The sequence below is a fragment of the Ursus americanus genome, chromosome 3 (genome assembly GCF_024610735.1).
Source record: "Ursus americanus isolate L20-20 chromosome 3, mUrsAme1.1.p, whole genome shotgun sequence".
NCBI classification, from domain to species: Eukaryota; Metazoa; Chordata; class Mammalia; order Carnivora; family Ursidae; genus Ursus; species Ursus americanus.
The window spans coordinates 28,371,728-28,397,475 of record NC_142129.1 but is presented as its reverse complement, the minus strand read 5'-3'; the positions used below and the strand labels follow the sequence as shown (position 1 = coordinate 28,397,475).

The window sequence follows — 25,748 nt, the reverse complement described above, 5'->3', positions numbered from 1 at the left end:
CAGTGATAGTTGTCTAAAGTAAATGCTCTAAGAAAAGGAGGGGGAGATGTCTCTTCCGGATATTCAACAAGGAGAATTGTCTCTAATTTTTAAAATCTATTTGTCTTTCTTAACTATCCTTTCTGACGTTGTACGGCCTCTCACATACGTAGTGCTCTGTGATCGGCTTTTATCTCAGTAATAGTTTGTGAATATCTTTCTAATATTGTAATAAGTCTACATAACTAAGGGTGGGGAGACAGAGCATGAGGCTCCGACTAGGACAAAGCTTTATTTTCTTCAGTGAATCTCATGCCTAAAGCAGACCTCACACGTAGGTCCCAATAAAAGGTAGTTTTTACCCAACTTCATTCAGTCTCCCTGGAACACAGAATTAATTTTCCCTCGGAGGAATTGTGACTAGTAATAACATAGTTTTAGGAAACCAACCCAAATCTTTCTTGCAACAGATAGGGATACACAAAAAATATTGTGGTGTGAGTTCAGAGAAAGTTCTCGTGTATGAGAAGCAACTATAAATCTTAATGAATTGGAAAGTAGGAAAGTCTGTACTTTGAAACCCTCTGCCCCCTGGAAATAGAAGCAACGAGCAGAGCCACCCAGAGTCCGCGTCAGAGCAAATCCACAAAACTGGCTTATGCCAGACGAGATGAGCTCTAAACTGGGAACGACTAATCTAGCTTTTTCACAAGTGCAGTTCCCGACCTCTCATAGTTCATGAACAACCCTAGGAAGTGAATTTTTTTATAGTTATCATATACTTTTTCATCAAGTTTGTTCTTGAAGATCAGTTACATTTATGGATATAGTGCCCTCCCATGTCCTCGAGAAGATTTTTAGGTTCAGTTAATAATCTGTGGTAGAATGTGAAGGAGTCAGTTTCTAATCACTTCCCTGGCTTGCCTCCGACCTGAATGTTACTATATATTCTTCAATAAAGGAAAATTTAGAGTTTTGAGATCATTTCATTTAATTATCTAAAACTGGGATTATAACGAGAGTCAGACACTGTGCCAGGCTCTGGGGATGCAGCGAAGAAGGAAAACAATCACAAGCGTGCCAACCACAAGGATTACAAAGGATGAGAAATGCCTAGTGGTAGACTGTGGTGACACGAGGTCTAGGGACTCCTACGTAGCTTAAGGGCTTGAGGGACAGCTGCCCAAGGAATGGTATTTTAAATTGAGATAAAGCTTAAGTGGGAGCTAAGCCAACACGGGTGAAAGATGATTCCAGGTAAAGGGGGGGGGGGCTTTGCTAAACTGTAGGTGAGTGAGAAATATGTAAAATTCTTCCTGCCTTTAGACAGAAAACTCATGTGGTGAGACAAAATTCTTAGAACTAATTCTGATTTAGCTGGTAGGCTTATCCTATCCAAAATTCTGGGTAATAAAATTTACACCATATTTTGATTGACAATGACTTAAATTTGTAGTTATTGACTTATTTGTATGAAGGGGTATTAGGCAGGATTTTACATCACCATTTTAGTTAATAAACCAAAGAAGAGGAACTATTGAGAGAGACCAGAAGAGATGGGTATGAGGAAGGGGAGGTTTTTCAGGATCCAAGTGGGAGTTTCAAGCAGACCGGACTAATCAACATCATCACATGACTGCACAGGGAGATGTCAGTGAGATAAAGATTATGGACCTGGCCATATTCTAAGGAAGCAGGTTTCAGTGGGGATTCTTTTGCTAGTGTGTCTGATGAAGGGCACACTCTGGGGCTGGACTGTCTAAATGCTTGGCTTCAAACCTAGACTCCATAGATTTTTCCCTTCTGTCAGTTTCCCCCTCCGTAAAAAGAAATAATAATAGTACCCACCTTAAAAGGTGCAGCAGTGATTAAATGAGTTAGTGTATACAAAACACTTAGAACAGTGCCTGGTACATATAAAGGGCTCAGTGAAAGTACGAAAGTCAGACAAATCTTCTACAGTATTCAGAAACTTATTTTATACTAGGTTTATATCCATCACACTGTTCTCTTTCTGAAGTACAGTTGTGATGATATTACTCTGCTTTTGAAATCCCTTCCATTGCTCCCCATCACCTACAGAACAAAAAATGAACTCTTCAGTGTAGCATATGGTGACTCTCATGATCTGGTTCCAGCCCACACATCCGTCCCCCATAATTTCCTTACCATTTGCCTGTTGTTATGCCAGCTTTTTCAAAAGCAGGTCTCTCTGATTCTAATTGTTCTTTACTGTTTTGCCTGAATACCAAACCTCTGTAACCTCCTTCAGGAAGTGAAGCCTTCCTGATTCCTCCTGCCCCCCAGGCCAGTGCCTACCCCTCACTTTCCCGAACTATCCCTGTGCCCTCCTCTTGTGTACCTAACACAAGAACACGGGCAGTCAGTGTTTATGGCATGAATGAACAAAGCTGAGAAGACAGAGTTTGCATTTTGCAAGTGTAGTAACAGAGAAATGAAGTTACTTGCCCAGAATCACAAAGTGAGCAGAAGACTTGAAACTTGAACCTGGTTCTTGATTCCCAGTGCTCTTTCCTGAGAATCCCATGGGCACATCTCATTCCTTTGTTTCAGGGATATGGCTGATAACATAAGCATAACACTGTTAGATTTTTGAACTTTTGTGTAGATATAAAAAAATGTTGGTCCCGGGGCCATTGTGTTTGATATGGTCTCTTCTTGTTTTATGCATGTGTCTTTGCAAGGAATGTATGAAGAGCAGCCACTCCTGAAAAGTGGGTGCCTTTTATTTCTTCTCTTTGCTCTTCCATATCTTCTAGCTTGTCTACACCAAACACATGTTTGTTTTATAATTGAGCTGGGGAAAAGAGAGGTTAAATGTCTATTCAAATCTATTTAAATTAATTTTTATTCTATGGGGACAAGTTGGTTTGCACTCCAGGAAGTCTTCTCCCCATTCATATTTCCTCACTCCGTAAAGGTCTAATGGTTTGTGCATCCGAGGGGCCTATATCTATGTGACCATAGCAGGTGAACTTCTTTATCTTCTTTACATTATCAGTAACGTCAGAAATACTGTATTAGTCATCTGTATCCTTAAAGGGTAGGTGAAGTATAATTCATGTGGAAATAGATGATATTCTCTTAGAAGAATGGTCATATTATACATTTGCATTTCCCCTGGACTTCACCTAGCCAGGATTCCATTGAGGGCACTTAAAGGATCAGACAACTTGATTTCTTCTCTGCTATGGCACAGTGTATTCACTTAGTATTCATTTCACAATCCGGAATCATTATCCCAGTTCAGTGAGAATCAATTTCTCATAGTTGACTGTCTGAATCCCTGCCAGCCCAGTCACATTTTCTACATCATTTACCAGAAAGTATGGTTTTTTTTTTAAAGTCAGAACAATTATGCAGGTAACCTGTAGCCTTGATATGCCCTCCAAATGTGCTTCAGAGCAGTTGCCCACCCCTAGAGCTCAAATTCTTCTCCCAGTTGATCAACGATGTTGCCGACCTGTAGATCAAAGGAGTCCCCACCCAGTGCACCATTTTCTAAGTGAGTCTCTATTGACATGAAAGTGCTCATTCTCTTTTGAAAGGAGAACAGTTCAGTTCATCTTTAGAGAACAGCCTCTGTTGTTTCCTTTTAGCGGAGTAATTACATTTCTAATTTCTGTGGAGATAAGGAAGAAAGAACACATCCCATTTGGGATATGTTTATGTGGCTTCAGAGTAGATTAGAGGAGAAGATTCTATGACTTTTAAGCATGATCTTTTACCCCCCAAAATGTACAAGTTTCAGGAAATTATAGTAAGTCTTCTACTCCTTCCATTTATGGTGATTGCTTCTTCATGTTTAAGCATAAGAAAGAGGCTTGATTTAAAATAAAATCTAAGCCCTATTGACATGTTTTTATGCCATCAACATTTTTAAAAGTGAATTGAGTAGAAAATTAAGTTCTGGCATATGGTGCAAATTCTTCTAGTGTGTCTGGCCTCTGTTTAATCATTTATGAGTTATCACTGCAAGATGGTTATATAGATTAGATACCACAGAGATCTAAGGAACTATATTTATTTGATCCTAATTAATACTTGGCCTTAAGGAGATAATCACACCACTTTCCAATTTCCTAATGTTAAGCAATTAAACAGCAAGCAGCTGTTGGCCAGATAAATGTTAAACTTTGCCAGATATATGCAAGTTTTTCGCCATATTTGGACTATATTAGGGTAGATTACAAGACATGTTGAAAATTCATATACCTTAGATTGTACGTTATAGATTATCATTGCAAAATGATGTTTCATAGTGTTAAGATTCATGCTAAGTTATCACAGATAGTCCTTTAGTGCATGTTTGCTCACAGTATATATGAACATAGGTCAAATAAAAATAACTTTTGTAACAATCTGTGTGAAGGTGCTTTACATTTAAATAACACTTAAAATATAAAATACTGGATTAGTAAGGAATTCTATTTTCTTAATTAGAGTGCTTCTAACCTTTCACATTTTGCTCCTTTTTTGAAAATGAAATTACCAAAGAAGCAATTCCAATGGTGAAGAGTAAAGAGAACATCAAATGTAGATGGTCTGTAATCTAGAACAGTGGTTTCTAAACTTTAGTGTGCATCAGAATTACCTGGAGAGCTTGCTAAGATAAGAGTGCTGGGTCAGACTTCCAGGATTTCTGATTCAGTAACTCTGAGGTGGAGGCTACAAATTTAATATCTAGCAAATTCTCGGGCAAGCTTGCTTCTGCTGGTTTGGGAAAATCTCATTTTGCAGTATCCAGAATCTACATCAGTCTCTCCTTATAGTGCTTTAATTTGTGGAGTGAATGAATGAATGATAAGAGTCAAAAAGAGAAAGCATATATTTGAATAAATAAATACATGTGAAAGTGCTTTCATCCTCCAGGTATGATACACTGATATGGAATAAATGTTATGGCTTCCATTCAGTATATAATAATGTTATATAATAGTACTATTTTCAGAACCCACTGTCTGGGCACCTGGGTGGCTCAGTTGGTTGAACATCTGCCTTCTCAACCTTTGGCTCAGGTCTGGATTCTACTCCCTCATCGGGCTCCTTGCTCAGCAGGGAGTCTGCTTCTCCCTGTACCCTCCCCCCTGCTCATGATCTCTCTCTTGTTCTCTCTCTCTCAGATGAATAAACAAAATCTTAAAAAAAAAAAAAAAAAAACCTGCTCTCTGTATCAGCGAGAGGTGAGGTAATCGAGCAATTGCTAATATAGCTTCCATTACTTTGCTCGTCTAGACAGGGGCCTCTTTCCCTACGTTGGGACGTTCCTGGCCTGCGTAGGTCCACGGGGAATCACTTACTAGTGAGTCTGGCTGCAAGCTATCTTTACCTTAAATTATTCTAGACACATTTATCTCTAGCAACTTCCAAGGAACATTCTTTTTTGGAACCTTTTTAAAATCATTTTTTATTGACCTGGCTCCCAAAGCTCCTGGGTCCTGGTGATAAAAAGATTGTATTATCAGTTCCTCCATCCTTCCTTCTTTTTTCTTTTCTTGTTTCCAAATTCCAGTGTTCTAGCCCTTGTAAACTCTCTTGTTAATAATGATTTCCTCCATGTTTTTTGGCTGTTGGTAATATAAATCAGTGCTACCTTCAAAACTTTTAAAGTAGGATAGAAATATTTCTGAACTTCTTTTTAGTAAAGGTTGTTATTCATTCTTTTTTGGGGGGGCTATTCAGAGTGGAGTCACTCAGGTAGTTGTCACTTTTCAAGCCACTAACATCAACTCCACAGGATAAATTACTTTACAGCTACACATACGAATTTTACTTTACGTCACTGGCTGGTATTTTTCTTGGAATTTAGTCTCTGAACTTGGAGAATATTTTTGAAAATTTTAATAGTTGTCCATAGAAATTGAGGGGAAAAACAAACAAACAAACAAACAAAAAACCCCAAAACATCTGCCAGATCTCATTCTAGCACAGAACTTGTTTGACAATCTTACAGTGGATGATGGAGCCTGAACTTGTTGGGTAATAATTTCATTCATTCATTCAACACATTTTAATTGAGCATTTCCTATCTGGTGACAAGAAACTGAAAAAACTAAATGCAAGTATCTGCAGGTAAAGGAAATGACTCATGGTGACTTGTTAAACTATACCGCATAAGGATGCTATCCTATTCATGAATGTTGAGTCCAGTCATTTTAATCATTTAGCCTCTGGAGATATCCCAAAATTATAGAACTTGAAACCAGTTCTACAAGTAAATAAACAACTACAAAATTTCTGAGGCCCAAGGAATTATCTTATCTTAATTAATATTAATTTTTTGTAATTTTCAAAGTTGAAAGTTTTGCAGATTCTCTCCCTCTCTCTCTTTTAATTTCCTTTGACTCACTTTTTCCTCTGGGCTTGGAAAGAGTCATAATATGCCTCCAAGGTTATACGAAAAGTCCCAATTAAGCCATGCCTTGTAATGACATGGTCAATGTTAGGAATTCCTGAAAAATTACTGAACATATCCTAGTTCTCACTAATATCTGTAACTGGCCATATCTATACCTCTGTTATAGGATTTGTGTCCCCTTAGTGGCCAGGTTCTTGGTCGCACCGCCTCCTTTAGAAATGGTGCTGTCCCCAGGATTTTAGGGGCTAGGTCTGTCTTTACAGCTCAAATTAACTTTGGGAGTCTTGGGATCACTGAAAGGCTGAAAGGGCAGATGGCATCATCCTTGAAGGGTTCAGAAACCCTCAGCCTGCAGCCTCAGTCCTCAACACCAGCACAGCCATACTCACCTGGATATATCCTGGCTTTGTCCCTTCTGGGACAGTGGGGGGGGGGGGGAGCGCGGGGAGAGCAGTGTGTCCCTAAAAGGGGGTGGTATGAGTTCTACTCGAATAAAAGTCTGTTACCAGCCTACTGAGAACACCTGATTCCCTCACTTTGATTGTGAAGAACCCAGTCTAACCTGCTTAAATCTCATTCTGTTTTTTAAAAGTCTGTCATTGCTAACCCCAGTCTCTTTATATGTCTACCTCAGTCCCTATAATCTGACACACAGGTCAGTTTCTTCCTGGCCTCTCACTTGCCTGTGTCTTGGTTACTATGTTACTTACTGATTCCAGTCCCAACTCCTCCCCCCCTTTTATCAGCTGATGAAATTCAGAGTAAAATGTTCCTTTTATATTTGCACTACACATGTGATAGTCCAGTTGCCTACGTTAACTTATCCTTGAAGAGTGTTGGGTTTGACAAGATAACAATTAACGAGTGATATTTTTCTTTTTTTTAATGTTGTATTTATTTTGAGTGAGAGAGAGAGATTGAGTGCATGCGAGCAGGGTGGGGGGGTTCACGGGGAGAAGAAGAGAGAGAATCTTAAGCAGGCTCCACGTCCAGCGAGGAGCCTGAGGCGAGGCTTGACCCCTTGGCCCAGAGATCATGACGGGAGCCAAAATCAAGAGTTGGGCGGACGCTCAACCAACTGAGCCAGCTGGCTGTCCCTTGAGTGATATTTTTCTATACACTTATCCTTGTAAACAAAAGAGATAAATTTTAAATAAATTATTTTTTATGGAGGATTTATTTTTGAACATATTTAGGGTTACTTCACAAAATTGACTTGAAAAGGGCATAATTTCATTTAATGAAAAATCCTGTATTACCTTTAAACCTCAGCAGAATTATATCACAGTACTTGTTAAATATGACTTATCACAATTTCCTAGATATTATATTCACATTGGCACAGCCCTGATGTTTCTAAAAAGCATAATGGAAGGTTTTCATTCAAGTAACAGTGCTGGACTATGCTGGGTTGTAATTATATTTTATGGTTAATCAATTATATTTGTGGGTTTTTAAAAAAATTTCATGATGTCTTGTTTTTATATAGCAAAATTGTTAAAATGGAAGAAAGATCATTTACAATAATAACTAGTTATAGTTAACCAGGGAAAGCAAAGTGCAGTTTTTGGTGCCATCTCCATTTTCAAACGGGGCATCTTTCTCCATTCCCGAAGACAAACATGAAGCAGGTGCACTTTGACTTAAAGCAAGTCCTGAAAGGCTCCTTGGGCACCTTTCTTCCCTGCAACCTCCTCCAGGCTCCAGCCATCCCACACCCAGCTCCCTCCAGTTCCCTGAGTGTCCTCTTTCCAAGTTCCCGCCCTTCAGGCTCCACCTCATTCTCAGGAATTTGCCAGAGGTCTGCTCTTTTCATTGATCAAACTTTCATCCAAAGTCTAATGTGTGCGGGGCTCCTGGCTGGCCCACGTGGTTAAGTGTCTGACTCTTGGTTTCCGCTGAAGTCAGGATCTCAGGATCATGAGACCGAGAGCCCTGGGCTGGGCTCCGTACTCAGCGGGGAGTCTGCTTGAGGATTCTGTCCCTCTGCCCCCAGGCCCTGCAAATAAATAAATAAATCTTAAAAAAATAAAATCTAATGTGTGGCTCACTCTGCCCGTGACAACTTCATCCCCCAGGACTGGTTCTCAAATCCTGTTTTACTGGCTGATGACCTCCCATCTGGTACGTTGATAGGAACTCATGCGTTCATGGAAGCCCTTTCAGGGAAGATGTTTACCCTTCGGATTACCTTTACAGGTAGAATCCTTACAAGAATAATTTCATGAGAATTTCAGGCAATGTGTCAGTTTGTGAAGGAGACAGTTTTGGTCAGCGAGCCTTTTTGTGCTCTTCAAATCATACCAGGTAAAAGAGTAGTTTCATTTTTACCAGAAAACATTGGACATTTTGCTTGTTACTTCATGCTTGAGCTGCCTTCCAGAAGCCATAAATCGAAGGGGGTTATTATTGCCTTATGGTTTCGCTAAAATTTGTCAAGCTTTTAAAGTGATGAGATTTCTAGAGTGAGATTAAAAATATGGGTGTGGAAAGATGTTAACTGAAGCTTGGGTTTCAATGAGGAAAATTGGAATCTGTCAAAATGTCCAAGAATAGAAAAGTGGGTGACCATACCGTGTGGGTGTGTGTATATTTGTAAAAAAGTTGTAGTAGACTTCTTCCTAGGGAATACAATGCAGCCACTTTAAAAAATGTGGCAGAGCTATATGGAGTGATCCCAGAGACATTATTACTTAGAGACAACAAGCACATCATATTGACATATTTAACATGATCTCATTTATCTAGAAAAAGAAGAAGAAAAATGACTATAGGGATATGCACACATATCCCAATATAAGTGCGTGGGCAAGGGTCTGGAGCTCTTCCTCTCTCCTTTCCTTCATTTCCCTTCCATGTGATTTCTTCCTGAATATTTCTGTCTTGAAGCCATCAGGAGAAGCCAAGCCAAGCAAATGCCTGTGGCAGTGGAGCAGGCAATAGTGGTCCCGAGCCAGGTGCCAGACTCCAGGCATGATGAAGAAGGCACCCACGGAGGAGTTCTGGGCACAGCAGAGTGTCAGATGCTAAGTGAGGCGAGGAGAGCACTTACTCATGGTCTGGGGGATCAGAGCCATAATGAAATGAGGACAACTTTAATGTAGGAGGGCTGCCGGGTGTGAGGTGTCAGAACCCACCTAGGGTGAGGAGGGTGTCATCTGGGGTGGTGGCTAGGCGTTAATGGGATATTTGACCGCATGCAGGGAGGAGGAGAACCACACTAAGAGTGGCTTGTGGTGGAATGTCAGAGCAAGGTCATGATGGGAAGGGTATAAGAAGGAGGGGTGCCTGGCATGGGTGTCAGAACCTGACAGTGGCGGTGAAGGCATCTCCATAGAGGCACGTCCTTGCAAATGGTTCAGGAAAAAGAAAAAGCTTTCTTCTGCACTTGAGCCTTTTCTGTTAAGTTTAAAATTATTTCCAAAGAAAATGTTATACAACAACCATTTAATAGGACTTAACTTAAAAGAGGAGGAGACGCCATGGTGTTCATAAATGTTGTCTGCCTTGGATTCAGGATGTCTTTGCTTTGGTAACTCCTGGATATAGATATGTAGTTTCCCAACTGACCGATGTCGACCCGTAGGTAGAGACATCTCTGTGCCCCTATTCAGCAGGAAGAAGTTACAGAGGCTAAGACCTTCCACCCTCAAGGACCTTAAAGAATAGGTCCGAATTGTTCAGGGGGTAATGATGAGGAGAACAGAGACAGAAGGAAAGGCAGCTAAGATTAAATTCCCTTACAACTTGCAGCCCATTCACAAATACTTGAGTCAGGCAGAGTATGACCTTCCTCCCGGAATTCCCAACTGTCTAAATGTGAATGATTTGCTAGAGGCAAAAAGCAATTTTAGCTTGACAATAGCCCGACCTCCAGGATCCTGTAAGTCTTCTTTAACATATGAATATCCTTTTGAAAACTTCCTTTATCCCTGCCCCTCCCAATTTAAAAGTATATAATCAATCGCTCCTCTCAGTCCGAGGGCAGCCTTTCCTGGCACCTGGTCCTGTGCCCCTGCTTTAAGAAAAACACCCTTTTGCAACAGGAAGAAAATAAAGAATAAAAAATAAAAGAGGAGTAGATGGTGAGGAAGGTTAAAAAGGAGGCGTTTACTATTTTACTCTGTAGTTCTTATGCGTTGCTCTTTTCACTTGAAAATACATGCAAATTCTAATTGTTTAGTAGAAAAGGGAAAAATAATATCATAGAGCCTGCAAATATGTGCCTACCAAAGCAGAAATTCAATTAGTTTCAACTATTGAATTACCCTCTAGTTTTAATTGGAAAACAAAGATAATTCAATTGGTAATTCTACATTGAATTTAATGATTTTTCTATAGAAATGGTTTGGATTAGAAAACAATACTGGAGCCTCAAAAATACAGCATTTAATGTGAGCTTCCCTTTATTCAAATCTGCCAAGGATTCTAACTGAAGTAAATGAAAACAGGATGTTGCAGTGAAAATTTGTTTTGTAGCTCTTTAAGACTTTGTTATTTAGCTTCTGTTAGAAGAATTTTGTTTGTGAGGCGAAATCCAGACTAAATTAAATAGATCTGCCATGGTTACATTATCATTCTGGGTTCTAAATAAGTATTTTCTTTTAACACGCGTACTGAAACTTCCTAATATGACAAACTGGGGCACATGAAATGGAGTTTTATGCTCCATTGAACTGGATTCTCTGTAGCGGCTTAGAAATATTTGGAGCGTTTTAGTGGATTTATTCATTTTAGTGACCACATTTCCCCTTACCTTTGTGAAATGCATTTTGCTGCACATTTTAGTTATTCTAAAAATATGAATTCATTTATCTGCCCGCTGCAGAGAGCACTCATGAGAACTAAGAGAAATGATAAATGCTAACAAATACCAAAATGGTAATAATCGTAGGTGATACTCATCAATTCATTCAGCCAGTACTAGTCTCTGTAGATATAACCATTGACAGAGCAGATAAGGTACCTGCTCCTATTAAGCTTACATTCTATTAGGGAAAGAAAAATAAGTAAGCAAGGTAATTGCAGAGTATGAGAAGTATTATGAAAAGAATAAACACAATAATGTGATAGATAAGAGCTTAGCAGAAGTGAGAGGGCCTTTCCAAGAGGGGGATATTGCAGCTCAGATATGAAGAAAGAGGAGGAGCCAGCCAGTGGGAATTTGTGTTTCAGGCAAGGGCATGGCAAGTGCAAAGGCACTGGGGCAGAAACAGAGTGGTATGATTAAGGAAGATTGGAGTGTGGTAAATTGGAAAGTACATAACCCCTTATTTTGTGGCAAGCATTGTGCAAATGGTTTCCTCTGTATTAGCTCATTTAAGCCTCATAGTAATCCTATGAGGCTCATCCTCGTATGGTCCATATTTTTAAGTGGGTGATAACTGAGGAAAAGAATGGTAAAGAAACCTACCTAGGATTAGTGAACTGGTAAGTGGTGGGGACTGGATTTTCACCCAGAAAGTCTGACTTCAGAACCCATGCTTTCAGCCTTATACTATGCTATAACTCAAAGAAAGCATCATACAAATGTAAATTACTATTGGTTTTATTCTGATAAAGTTTCAGTTACCTTTTATAGCTGGAGAAAAATCTCTATTTCCATCTTAAATTCCATAAAGAATGTTGTGTCCTGCTTCATTTGCCAAGCTTTACAAAGAATGTAGACAAATTGGAGAGTATTGGGAAGAGTGAGTGAAGAGTCTTGACATATGTGAAGCAGGTGTGACTCTGATGAAAAAGAGTAAGCTCAGGAGACTATTCATCTGTTTGTCAGCATTCATGTATTTTCAAGGCCATCAGGTGGAAAAATAACTAAACATCTTGTTGGCCCCCAGTAGATACAGTCTGGGGAGAAATTACTTTTGGAGAGGAACTTACTTTCATAGAGGAAATGACTTTCTAACATCGAAAAATCTAAAACTGGAACAAACTATACTGGGGGAGATAAAAAGACTCCAACATCAGAGGTATTTAAGCTGAGGCAAAACAAAACAAAACAAAACCCTATAATTAAGAGTGTTGTGTGGAGGATTCAGGCACTCATTGGATAATTGAACTTGGGTGGTTTTTCCCAATCCTGAGGTTCTGTGATGGACAAGCTATGATCGGAAACCATGAGAGTCAGACGTGGCAGAGCATGGCATAGACCCCCCCATGCCAGACATAGATGAAGAAGCAAAGTAAGATCCCAAACAGGAGAGCTGCACTTAGATATTGAAACCCCACTGTCTTCTCTAGTTATCAGGGGGACTGGTGATCTGGCTGAGACTAGAAAGCAGGAGACATCCTGTCTCAGTGACCATACACTCAGCTTTCTACCCTCAACATCATGTCCTTTTCTAAACCAACCCTGACACCCCAGGGAATTGATCCCATTTCATGTCTTTCTTAGATTACCTGTCATTCTCATGCATTGGTTTGTTTATCTATATGTCTTCTTCTAGACTCTAGATTCACTGAAAGAAAATTCGTATTTTTGTTTTCAGATCCAGAGTATTAAGAAAAAGTAACAGACAATAAGGAGCAAGTACTTCCAGGTCCAGAGCATAGGATCGGAAAGTCAAACTTGGATTTAGAAGTGTTATTTGTGGCCAGATTCACTTTCCAATTATCCATCAAGGTCCTAGGTGTGTGCTCCTTGACCATGGTATCAGAGGACTAATTCACAAAATACATTTTTCATTTAGGAGATTATGAAATGCAAGTGTTTCAGTAAAAGGCATGATGAGTTGTGATAGAATTAGATCTTAGATCTGAGAGATTTTCTCCATTTGGTGTTCTAGAGTTCTGCCAAATGAAATTACAGTGAATTGGTTGAAAATAAACATTTTAGGGGCGCCTGGGTGGCACAGCGGTTGGGCGTCTGCCTTCGGCTCAGGGCGTGATCCCGGTGTTGTGGGATCAAGCCCCACATCAGGCTCCTCTGCTGTGAGCCTGCTTCTTCCTCTCCCACTCCCCCTGCTTGTGTTCCCTCTCTCGCTGGCTGTCTCTATCTCTGTCGAATAAAATCTTTAAAAAAAAAAAAAAAGAAAGAAAATAAACATTTTATGCTAAGCCCATTTGTCGATTTTTATAGAGATATGGCTTAGGGCCAACTTCTTTGAAACTCCCAACATTTTAGGTAGATTTCTTAAACAAGGGATAGCAGTGGCTTCTTGGAGTTGAGATGATTATAATCTCATTGCTGCCTCTAACACTGAAGAAAACAATACTTTGTTTGCAATACTTTTTGGTATTACTATGCTTTTACAAGTTTTGTTTTTGAGCAGTGAAAAAGAATGACTTATTTGAAGAACTTTTTAAATTTGACTGTCTTGAATGCCTTTTAGAAGCATGGTGTTTATTATTGGGTAAAGGCATATGTGAGAATGTGGTCTTGCATTATTAATTAAACCAGAGCAAACGCAAGAATTGGCTGTGAGTGCATTGTTGACTTTCACCTTGCTCTTAAGTTTGGTCGTCTCTCATCAGATAGTTAAAAATGTCTAAAACAGATGTCAGCTGGAGCCTTCCAACCTTTCAAAGATGTAGGTTACGCTGGCTCAAAAGCTATCCTTCCTCTTCATTCCCTCATGTTCCACTGCCTGTGGAAATCCTAAATGCTCTGTAGGATTTCTGTACCTTCTCAAGGGGTTTCCCTGCTCTGTACCTGCTTCCCTCCCTTTGGCCCAGCGCCATGCAGTCACGCGAGGGCAAGGAACCGGCTCATCCAGAAAGGGAATCTACTTAAATCTGTCATTACTGAAAAGGCTGTTAAGGACTCTTCCACGGGGCTGGACACAAGATACATTTGAATCCATGCAAGTATACCTTTAATTTGCATAAAGGATAAAACCTTGAATAATCAATTTATTAAAAATCAAATATACTTGTCTTGCATGACAATTTTATCTTTATTTGGGATTGATAGTCCCTTGGCAGGGACTCATACCATCTAGATTTAAATCCTTTCTCTTCTTTAGCCTTTTTACATATATACGGAAAGAGTAGGGGCACTTGCTAGTTTAATGGACTGTTGCAGTAAATCTCTTTGCAATGTAAGTTGGTTGCCAGCTTGTTTTATCAGATTTATAAATTGCCATGGACCGGAATTATTTATGTTCAAAAACTCTTTTATTTAAACATCATTGCTGGGGCACCTGGGTGGCTCTGTCATTAAGCATCTGCCTTCGGCTCAGGGCATGATCCCAGGGTCCTGGGATTGAGCCCCACATCAGGCTCCCTGCTCCACTGGGAAGCCTGCTTCTTCCTCTCCCACTCCCCCTGCTTGTGTTCCCTCCTCTCTCTCTGGCTGTCTCTCTCTGTCAAATAAATAAAATCCTTTAAAAAAAAAGAAGAAGAAGAAGTAGGCAGACTATAGCAACAAATAAAAGAAATCTCGCTCTGTGTGTCTCTCCTCAATCTACCTTGAGGTCAGTTAGTTAGCAGCAAGTACTACAGAGAAGTCATGCTATTAATCAGCCTGCATTGCCTTCAGTCTCAATCCTGAATATTAAACAGTGGACTCATTTGGAGAGGATCAGGCAAATATAAAGGTCATAACGTTAATCACAGAGTTACTTAAACCCTCAGCTTTTTCTTCCTTTTAGAAGGGGTGGCTTGTCAGGTGATGAAAGAGCAACAAGAAGTCCCCATAGTTTCTGGTCAGTGTTAAATTTCAACAAGGATTTCTCCGATTTTAATTAGTTAAATATTCCATACCAGCCTATAGCAATAGAAACACTGCAGTATTGGACTTCTTGTCACTCTTACCATTTTCTAACTTAAAATGAACGATGATAGAAGATGCTGTGATTGTAACCGTCGAATAGCTTTTTAAAAAATGGCCTTTCTCTCCCCCGATCAGATTTGTGATTGGAAGGGGGGCTTGGCAGGGAGCTTTCAGTTCCCTGACCTTGTAGAGTTCCGCCGGACCCACGCTCCTGTTGGCCACCGTAGGACTGCAGCTCCCTATTCTCTGTGCTTGTCTGTCAAGACCCCTGAACTTGCAAAAACAAAACACACAGGGACACACTTTGGAGGGATGCCTCTGGAAGTTCATGGCCTCCCACATCAGCAGAGCCTTCGGTGCTTTCTATCAGTCTTATCTGTCCATTATTTCATTCTCCATAATTTCCTCAAGCCCGGGCTCCTCCTTACCTCTCCCCCACAACTAATGATCCTGTCTCCCTTCCAGTTTTCCTGAGAAAATAAGGAAAGGGGGTAAGAAGATTCCTATATCTGCCAGTCCGTGCACATATATTATCTCATTGAATTTGCAGTCTGAGAGTGAGAGATTATGATTCCTGTTACAGATAAGGTCACAGGTGCGTGGTGCCTCCCGATGGTGTGCTCCACTCCCAAACCTCTTTTCTTTCCATGTGATGTGATCTGGCTTTACAGCTGAAGCTCTGTGGTGTGAACCATCACATTTCTCTTTTTCTCATTTCTAAACACTTAGATACAAATCCATACTTCTTTGATTATTTTTTTATGTTTCTTTTCGTCTCGTAGGCCAATAACCCTCCATCTTCTCCACCTTAATCATGGAACTCCCTCAACTTCACACTCCTTCTTGCAGTAATTTTATCCCCTCTATACATCTGCATGCTTGAATCTCTTTCTGTGTTAAAATCCATTCCACATCCTTGCATGTGTCTCTGGATGTGCCCTGATCATTGTTCTTTCCTTCACAGTAAGCTTTTAAAATGCATTTTCTTAACTCTACTTTGTCACCTCCAGTTCGCTCTTCTACACATTGTGGTCTGAATTCCAGGTCTGTCATTTCACTGAAATTGGTTTGTTCTAGGAATAGGAGATTTGCAGTTTAAGGAATAACCAAATGCAGTAGTTACTCTTCAATCATGACCCTTTGGGCTCTCAGCTGTGTGTGATAGCAACTTTGGGATAATCTCTCATTGATGAAGCTATCCTGTATGACTTTCACAATATCCCTTTCTCCTCAGTTTGCAGTTCTTTTTCAGGCCATTCGTTCTTCGTTTCTTTTGCTGCTTTCCCCTCCCCTCCTGCTCCTTCTGTGTTAGTGTTCTCCAGTGTCTTACCGTTAATCCTCTTTTCATCTGTCGACTTGAATTGAAATATATCCACATCCATTAAATTATCACCATAGAGAGAGAGAGATCAGAAACTTAAAGTTCCTGTTTAAAATTTAAGGACTTCTTCAAGTTAGAAAAATCCAAAGTGATGATGTTCCCCAACCTCTATCTCTAGTCCAGACCTCTTAATGGCTCCCAGACCCATATTTGTTATCGCCTAATGAACATCCATGAGCATCTGTCTGTAGGTCCAAAACCAGATGCAAAGTCTTTCTTTCCATCCGTTCTCACGACCAACATGACTGGTACCATTGTCCACACAAGTGTGCTCGAGTCAGGATCTTGGGAGTCAGCCTTTGCCCTTCTCTTTTGCTCACGTCCAAGTAAGAATCCTTTAAAACATTTCTAAATCCTCAAAACGACATCCTACTTTTAGTTGTTTATTGCATCAGTTTGTACCCCCCCCCCCAATTTCTTGCCTTAAATAAATTCTTCTTTACTTCTTTATAGGATTTATTTCATTTTCTGATTAAAGCAGTGGTTAATTGTGACCTATTATGAGCATCATCCTCGTGTTCCACTTATGATTTCATTTATACCCACGACAGATTATCAGGTTTCGACTACTTATATTAAGAATAATAGTATTTTGCTATGCTGGTATCCTTAGGTCTTTTCAGTTTCTGTTTTTATTTTTTCCCTGTGGTCTACAAAAACTAAAGTTTATTGTTCATTGCATTATAGAGCTGTCGTTTTTCCTGTGAATTGTTTTTTAGGGTTTTTTGTTTGTATACTTTGGGTTTTTCTAACTTGAAAAAGTCCTAAAATTTTAAACAGGAACTTTGAAGTAAGTTTCTGATCTCTCTCTATTTATACTGAACTTCAGTTAATAATTTTCTTTTCTTTTCCCAAAAAAAGTTACACTATGCTCACCCAAGCTACCATGGGTCACCATACAGTGCTATTATAATACCATCGACTATATTCCCTGTGCTGTACCTTTCATCCCTGTGACTTCTTCGTCCATTACTGGAAGCCTGTACCTCCCACTCCCTTTCCCTCCTTTGTGTCCATCCTCCCACTCCCTTCCCTGGCCACCACTAGTTTGTTCTCTGTATTTGTGGGTCTATTTTCTTAAATATCTTAATGCTTAAGGAACATTTGTGCTAGCATTTTCCTAGATAAACTGATAACTACCTTCCCTGACATGTCTCTATTGGGCATATCGGCCAGGCTTGCCCAGGCTTCCTGCTATCCTGATGTGAGGGTCCCATTAGAACAGACAGTAAAGGAAAATGCGGTCTTGACTAAACAGCTTCTTATTCTGAAATCGTTTGTATTTGATCTGCTTTCAGTCCAGTTCTAATAACAACCATTATCTGTCTTCGCCAACTGCTTTGCTCTTACGAGCTCCAAAAACCTCTGTCTGGGCAGAAACAGAAACAGACATGCTGATTTGTGCATGTAAATGGATCCTCATTCTTGTTTCCACCATGGGGAGTTAGCTTGGACGTCCTTCTTTGCTTTCAGTCAGTTTATGTGATGACACTTACTGGTGTGACATAAAATCACTTAATGATAGTTTTTCAGTACTTTGACATTCTAGTTTCTTGTCTTTGAGGTGACTGCAGCATCTGAAAAGTATTTAAGCATATAATCTTTCATTTTGCTGGAGTTCTAAATTCTATGCAAAATTTTCATTAACAATAACACTGATTTGTTTCATTTTTATATTGGAATTAACTGATGTTTGATCTGAATTATTCACTACCAATAGCTTTATACTATTTCAGTGACTTACATTTTGGTTTTTGGTAAATTCATTAGCATATATAAAGGAAGCCCCTAGTAATTTATAAAGCTGTGACTTATAGTGTGTAGAATTTTGAATGAAGTTAATTCAAGGCAATTAATAATAGATGCTACAATCATCACCACAGTCCACACTTCAATATTACATTTATATTTGTTCTTATTAATATTTTTATATGTAAATATGTAGATATGCCAATATTTTCTTACATCAAAACTGGGGCTAGAAAAGAAATTCATTAGGATTAAAAGAAGTATATATTTTTATTAATAATATTGTCATCTTTAAAGAATCAGCTCTAAGTGTACTGTTGTTCAAATCTTGGTAAATATCAGCAATTTATGGTAACCTTAAAAAAAAAGTAAATGTTGGGGGGCGCCTGGGTGGTGGTGCAGTTGGTTCAAGCGTCCTGTTAAAGTGTCCGACTCTTGGTTTCAGCTCAGGTCTGATCTCAGGGTCGTGAGATCAAGCCCCAGCTTGGGCTCTGCGCTCAGCACAGAGTCTCTTAAGATTCTCTCTCTCCCCTTTCTCCCTCACCCTCTGCTTCTCCCTACCCCTGCTTGCTCACTCTCTCTGTTTCTTTCAAATAAATAAATATTTAAAGAAAAAAAGTAAATGTTGGGATTTTTATCATTTCTATGAATTTTCAGTGGCTCTCTGCTGAATACTTTACCCAATATTATAATTTTTATAATATATGTATTATATTGTAATTATTTTATCCATTTTTCTGATACTGGAAAGTAAGACTCAACAGGAATAATGCACAAAGAAAGCAAAATGATTTTTTCTTTGATTTTCCTTTCATTTTCATCCCTTTCTCACTTTTTCCTCCAAATACTAAAACCTGCATTGCTGTTGTTGTTGTTGTTAACTCATCCTCTTTATTTTAAACTTCGTTTTTCTTCAGTTGATATTTTTATACGAGGTGCTGGTGGAGTAATATTTTCCTACAAAGAATGTATTTAAAAATGTGTTTCCATTTAGAATATTCATTGGTCAAGATGTGTGGTACAAGAACGCTGAAGGGTGGGTAACTGTAGACATCTTATTGAAGTACATATTCATTCGGAAAACAGTTATTTAATCCTTAAGTGCCAGGTTCTAAGAAAGGTACTGAAATTATAATATGATTAAGAGACAGACATACTGGGGCACCTGGGTGGCACAGCGGTTAAGCGTCTGCCTTCGGCTCAGGGCGTGATCCTGGCATTATGGGATCGAGCCCCACATCAGGCTCCTCCTCTACAAGCCTGCTTCTTCCTTTCCCACTCCCCCTGCTTGTGTTCCCTCTCTCGCTGGCTGTCTCTATCTCTGTCAAATAAATAAATAAAATCTTTAAAAAAAAAAAAAGAGACAGACATACTGTAGTTCAAATAAGTACAACAAGGTGTTTTAGATGCTCGGGCAACTATCACAAATACCACGGACTGATAACTTGTAAGCAACGGAAGTTTATTTCTCACAGTTTGGTTTTGGAGGTTGGAAATCCAAGATGAAGGCACTAGTGAGGGCTCCTTCCTTAGATCGCTTTCTTGCCGCCGTAAGCTCGTGGGGCGGGGAGAAGGATGAGAGATCTCTCTGGGATCCCTTTCATAAAGGCACTAACCCCATTCACAAGGGCTCTGCCCTTATGATCTGATCACCTCCCAAAGGCCCCATCTCTGAATCTGTCACACTGAGGGTCATATTATAATTTTTTTTTTTAAAGATTTTATTTATTTACTCGACAGAGATAGAGACAGCCAGCGAGAGAGGGAACACAAGCAGGGGGAGTGGGAGAGGAAGAAGCAGGCTCATAGCGGAGGAGCCTGATGTGGGGCTCGATCCCATAACGCTGGGATCACGCCCTGAGCCGAAGGCAGATGCTTAACCGCTGTGCCACCCAGGCGCCCCCATATTTTAATTTTTAACCTGAATGTTGGTGCATTCAGTCCACTGCCCGGGGATTCTGTAGGAATCAAATGAAGACCATAGAAGACGCCTTTGAAACTGCACCAAATTAAGAGGCCTCTCTGTTTCTCGCTATCCTGCTTTCTTGCCAGCTTTATCTCTCTGATAAGGCAGCTTTGAGCTCCTGACTCTTCAAAGCCTCTGTGCCTCCCATTGGCCTACCCAGGGACATTTGATCAGTCTGCCTTACATCTCCTTCTAGAATTGCTTGATTGCACTCTTGCTCATTGGACCAAGCTAGATGGCTCACTTCTCTCCGAGCGCTGTGTGAACCTTTCTACTACTCTGATTTGCTCTTGGTCCCTTATGCCTGTCAAGATTCTACGCTTCCCTCAAGGCCTCCATTGTGTGCTTTTGATCTCACATTTATTTCCATCCCATCTACTCCTTTAGGCATTTGTCTACTTTAGACTTCACACGCCCCCCAACCTTCTGGAATGCAAGAATAAACAGACCGGCAAACAAACTTGAACTCTTGCAGATCTCCCACAGAACCTAGAATTGCTTTCCATTCTGTTGGAATAGAGAATGCACAGAATGTAAATATTGAATACATTCATTTGGTGCACAGAGACTGTATCGCATTTATTTCTACTGTGTGCCGGACTCGAAGTTTGGCAATACCATATAGATGAGTTAGATAAATTAACAAACAAAATGCAGTCTGGTAAGTGCTCCCATAGAGGAAAGCACAGGAAATTTATCGGAATGATACTAATTCAGATGAGTCAATATGTGGATAAGAGAATGGGTGAATATGTGAATGAATAATTTATTTTAATTGTCTAGAGCTGACATTTAGTACTCTGCAGTCCTCCTTATGGGTAATCACCCTGATAATCTTCTGTTGCAACCACAGCGAGTCCTAATTTCTTCCTTCACAACAGTGGCTAATCACACTCAGGTGGCTACAGTGTACTTCTCATGAATTCTGTACACCTGCTTCCTCAGGTACATGAGCCTGCCTTTAACCACTGACGTTTCCTGTTGCAACTTTAAACATATTAATTGGGGAATTTAAAAAATAATGTTTAAGCATAAGATTAATCTAATACTTCATTATTAGAGATAGGTAAAATCCATTTAATGCTTCTTTGGTCTATGCTTCATCCTTGTGCACAATTTTAACACTTCATTAGTTTACTTCCTTTAGCATTCTCCTTATAATGATTTGAAACAACCTTGTTTCTGGAGTCCTTTGCCATAAGAATCTCAAGTCATTATTTTTTATGGGCTTTTTCTGTTTTTCAGACTTTTCCCAAAAAAAATCTGGATTTTTTTTTTTTTTTTGTCTTTTGATCACAAAAATTCAGGAGTCTTCTTGAACCTGTACTGTACTTGGCACCAGGATCTAGTTGGTATTTCAAACTGGATCCACACACAATACAATCATTTGATACACTTCAAACATACACTTGGGTCATTGTGCTATAAAATGTCCAAACTTTCTTGATATTCTTCAGCAGAAGTTTAGTAGGGACTAGTCGACAAAATTGTCATGTAATAAATGGTCAAATATTATCTACAGCTGATTTTAGAAATATTTCTTTAATTGTTTATTTTTTTCTGTTGCCGTTTCATGTTAGGTCTCTTTGAGATTTTAAACTCATAAAACAAAAAACATGATCATTTTTTATTTGTCTGACTTGGGCATTAAGCCAGTATTTATTGAACATATACTATGTGTCAGGCTTTTTTTTTTCTAGCTTCTGGGGTGTGGAAACAAACAAATAAACGTATTTTAGGAGAACAAAAGTAAAGTAAGGAGAGGGGATTGAGAATGACCAAGGGAAGGAAGTGGTGCTTTTTATGCAGGATGTTAAGAGAAAGCCTCCCCAAAGAGATGCATTTGAGCAGAGACCTGAGAAGTGAGAGAGTGCATGCGTGAGCCTTGCAGACACCTGGGGCGGAGCAGTCCAGGAAGCATTCCTGGAAGAAGTGGCAGCAGGTGCCAAGCTTGACACTTCCCACGCTCCAGGGAAAGAAAAGAAGCCTGTGCGACTGGACTAGCGTGATTAATGCTGAGGGGTAGGAAATGAGACCGGACAGGATGGGAATGATGGTATCTTAGAGGACCTCTTGGCCATGGTAAGGAGCGTAGATTTTCTTCTGAGTGGGATGAAAAGGTATTGGAGGGACCCAGATCAGGAAGTGACACATGATTTGACATGTATGTTAAAAGATTACTTTAGTTACTAGTTGTATTAGTTTTCTTACACTGCATAACAAATCGCTACAATTTAGTGGCTTTTGTTTTATTTTTTTAAAGATTTTATTTATTTATTTATTTATTTTTTTAAAATTTTATTTGGAGAGTGCGAGAAGAGGGAGAGGGAAAGAGAGGATCTTCAGCAGACTCCCCACTGAGCGCAGAGCCTGACAGGGGGCTCCACTCTGGGCTCCATCTCTGGACTCCACTCGGGGCTCGATCTCATGACCCTGAGGTCATGACCTGAGTGGAAATCAAGAGTCAGACGCTTAACCGACCGAGCCACCCAGGTGCCCCAAATTTAGTGGCTTTTAAACACATTTATTATCTCACAGTTTCCATGGGTCAGAAGTCAAAGAGAAGGTACTACTTAACTGGGTCTCTGCTCAGGGTCTCATAAGTCTAAAGCCAAGATGCTAGCTGGGCTGGATGCCTAGGGCTTATGCAGCTTGTTGGCAGGATTCACTTAATTTTTGCAAGACTGAGGTCCAGGTTCCCGTCTATTGTATGTTTATTTGTTTTTGCCATCTTAACCATTTTTTCAATGTGGTAAAAACCAAAAAGTTTTCCATCTTAACCATTTTTAAGTGTATAGTTCAGTAGTGTTACGTGTACTCACACTGTTATAAAACAGATCCCCACAACTTTTTCATGCTGCAAATCTGAAATTCTGTACCCATTAAACAGCTCCCCCTTTCCCCTCTCCCTGTCTCCTGGTAACTACCATTCTGCTTTCTCTATGAATTTGGTTACTTTAGCTATCTCATGTAAATGGAATCACACAGCATTTGTCTTTTTATAACTGGCATATTATGCGTTTGTTTTTGCTGGCTGTCAGCCTGGGGGCGCTCTCCGATCCTAGCAATATGTACCCCTCTTCCCGCCTAGCCTAGCAGCGTACTTCTTCAAAGCCAGATGGAGAATCTCTCACACTTCGAATCTTTCTCTCCGTCTCCAATTTGCTATCACCGAGCCTTCTGTAACAGAACATTATCACAGCAGGGACTCCCATCACCTTTGTCACAGAACGTAACCTAGTTAAGGGAATGACTATCCCATTATATTCACAGCCTGCCCACCTTTGAGTGGAAGAGATCATACAGGACCTGCAGCTGACTGTGGGAATTTGCCGGGGGGCAGGAGGGCATCCCAGAATTCTGCCTACCATGTAGGTGGAGAACGGATTTGTAGACAGGGAGCAAGAGAAGAAGCTGGAGACCGATTAGAAGGCACTCGAGATGTCTAAGCCATTGCTTCTCAAAATTTAATGTGTATATGAATCTTCTGGGGATCTGGTTAAAATTAGATTCCGACTTAGCAACGTTGTGGTGGAGGCCTGACGCTCCCCAACAGTCTCCTAGGTGATGGCAGTGCTGCCTGTGAGATAGCAAGACACAGATAGGCTCACAGGGACCGTGGCTTGGGCGAGGCTGGTAACTGTCGCAATGAGAAGCCTTCTGATGAAGGATAAAATTTGAAGGTAGATCCAAAAGGGCCTAATGGTGAGGAGGAACCAGAGGCATCTGGATGACTTTTACGTTCGGGGGATGACAGAGATCGTAGGAGGTGTTTATTTCAGGGCAGAAATCAAGTGTTTAGTGGCGGATATGCCAAATTAGAACCCACACAGAAATGATCACTAAATGATGTGGGAAATAGCAGGTGTATTAATCATATGCAGTGTTACTAGACATTTTACAGTTTTTGTTGCTCCACCACCGTGAGACTCTTCCTGAGGGTGCTTGAAATTTCTTGCAGTGCATTAAAAATTTTAAGCAACACAGAGGGTCTTGTTGATTCCTGCTGCAGTTTCTCTGCTTCTCTTGCACCGACATTAGTGAAACAAGCAGTGTTTTCTTTTCCGCACGCCAGTGTTCTCTACAATGAAATTAACATAGCCTTACTCCAATCATTAAAGCTGTTCCTAGAAGCCAAAATATGCACTCCTGGGCAAATTTAAAGCATACTGTATTCCAGCACTCTCTAGGAATAGACCTAGATTTTAAAATAAAGTTTTCAGCACCTATTGATTTTGGTAGATGAGTTTTCAGCACCTATTGATTTTGGTAGATGCCTCACGAGGAGATGAATTACCTAATTTTTCCTGGCTATCTAGGCCATTTCATGGTATGACTAATTATTATTTCTTTCCGGAGCTAAATTATGCAGAGTTCGCTTTGTCACATTATGAGAGCTTTGCATGGAAGTCAAAATCTTCTCTGATGCCTGATTATCACAAAAACAAGATGGCATAGACTAAGGTTGTTTAGAGGGTATGTTGATTCACAGTTTCCCTAAATATTAACCACATAAAATCTTGGCTTTACCCATACTCATTTTCTTTTTTTTTTTTTCTTAAGTTTTTATTTATTTATTTGAGAGAGAGCACGAGCGTGGAGAGGGAGGGAGAGGGAGAAGCGGACTCACTGCTTAGCAGGGAGCCCGAGGCAGAGCTCCATCCCAGGACCCTGAGATCATGACCTAAGATAAAGGCAGACGCTTAACTGACTGAGCCACCCAGAAGCCCCAACTATACCCATTTTCTAAAAGAAAAGCATTTGAAAGGGGGGTAAGCCGAAAACGGTGCTGCCACCCTGCTCTTTTATGGGATGGCTAGAGACATATAGAAAGAGAGAAGTTTAAGACCTTTAAATAAAACATACCTGCTCTTAGTGTTGCTTGGGCTCTAGCTAAGATCATGTCCAATGACATAAGGTTACAAGAGATGGTTTGTGGTTTCAGGTAGGCGTGAAATAAAGGCAGCACAGGGCGGCTTTGCTTTAAAGGACTGTTCATTCTCTGGAACAGGTAGAAATTCACTTAGGTGTAGGCAAAATCTTTATGGAAAGCCTTGTTTTCTGTTTCTTACTGTTAAGAAAGCAATAAAGCAATAAAACCCAATAGGCTTCATGACCAGAAAAAAAGAGTGAGAGAGAGGAGGAGATATTTCAACGAGAGCATGGTGATTATGTTTTTATAAGTCAGACCCTGAGCAGATGACGGTTAAACCAGATCATTCAATGGCAGGGATGACAGAAGGTCTGAAGGGAACTACCCCCATGGAGAGTGCTAAGGAAGTCAGAATTTAACACCTGCCATCTGGACACCTTTCAATCTGGAACCTGGGCTCGGGCTAACTACCTGATATGACAGTTAGGCTTTCTGTTGATTTGGAAGAGTCTGATGGCTAAGCAAAGCCACTGTTGAACCCTGAACTCGATGTGGTTTCTCTATAGGCCTCTTTTTTTTTTTTTTTTTTTAGATTTTATTTATTTATTCGACAGAGATAGAGACAGCCAGCGAGAGAGGGAACACAAGCAGGGGGAGTGGGAGAGGAAGAAGCAGGCTCATAGCGGAGGAGCCTGATGTGGGGCTCGA

General features: G+C 40.1%; 1 protein-coding gene across 2 annotated transcripts in view; it reads left to right on the top strand.

The window, feature by feature from the left end:
• Positions 1-25,748, top strand: part of PTPRZ1 (protein tyrosine phosphatase receptor type Z1) — a 168,848-nt gene that overhangs the window by 65,001 nt on the left and 78,099 nt on the right. The gene's annotated exons all lie outside the window — the stretch shown is intronic.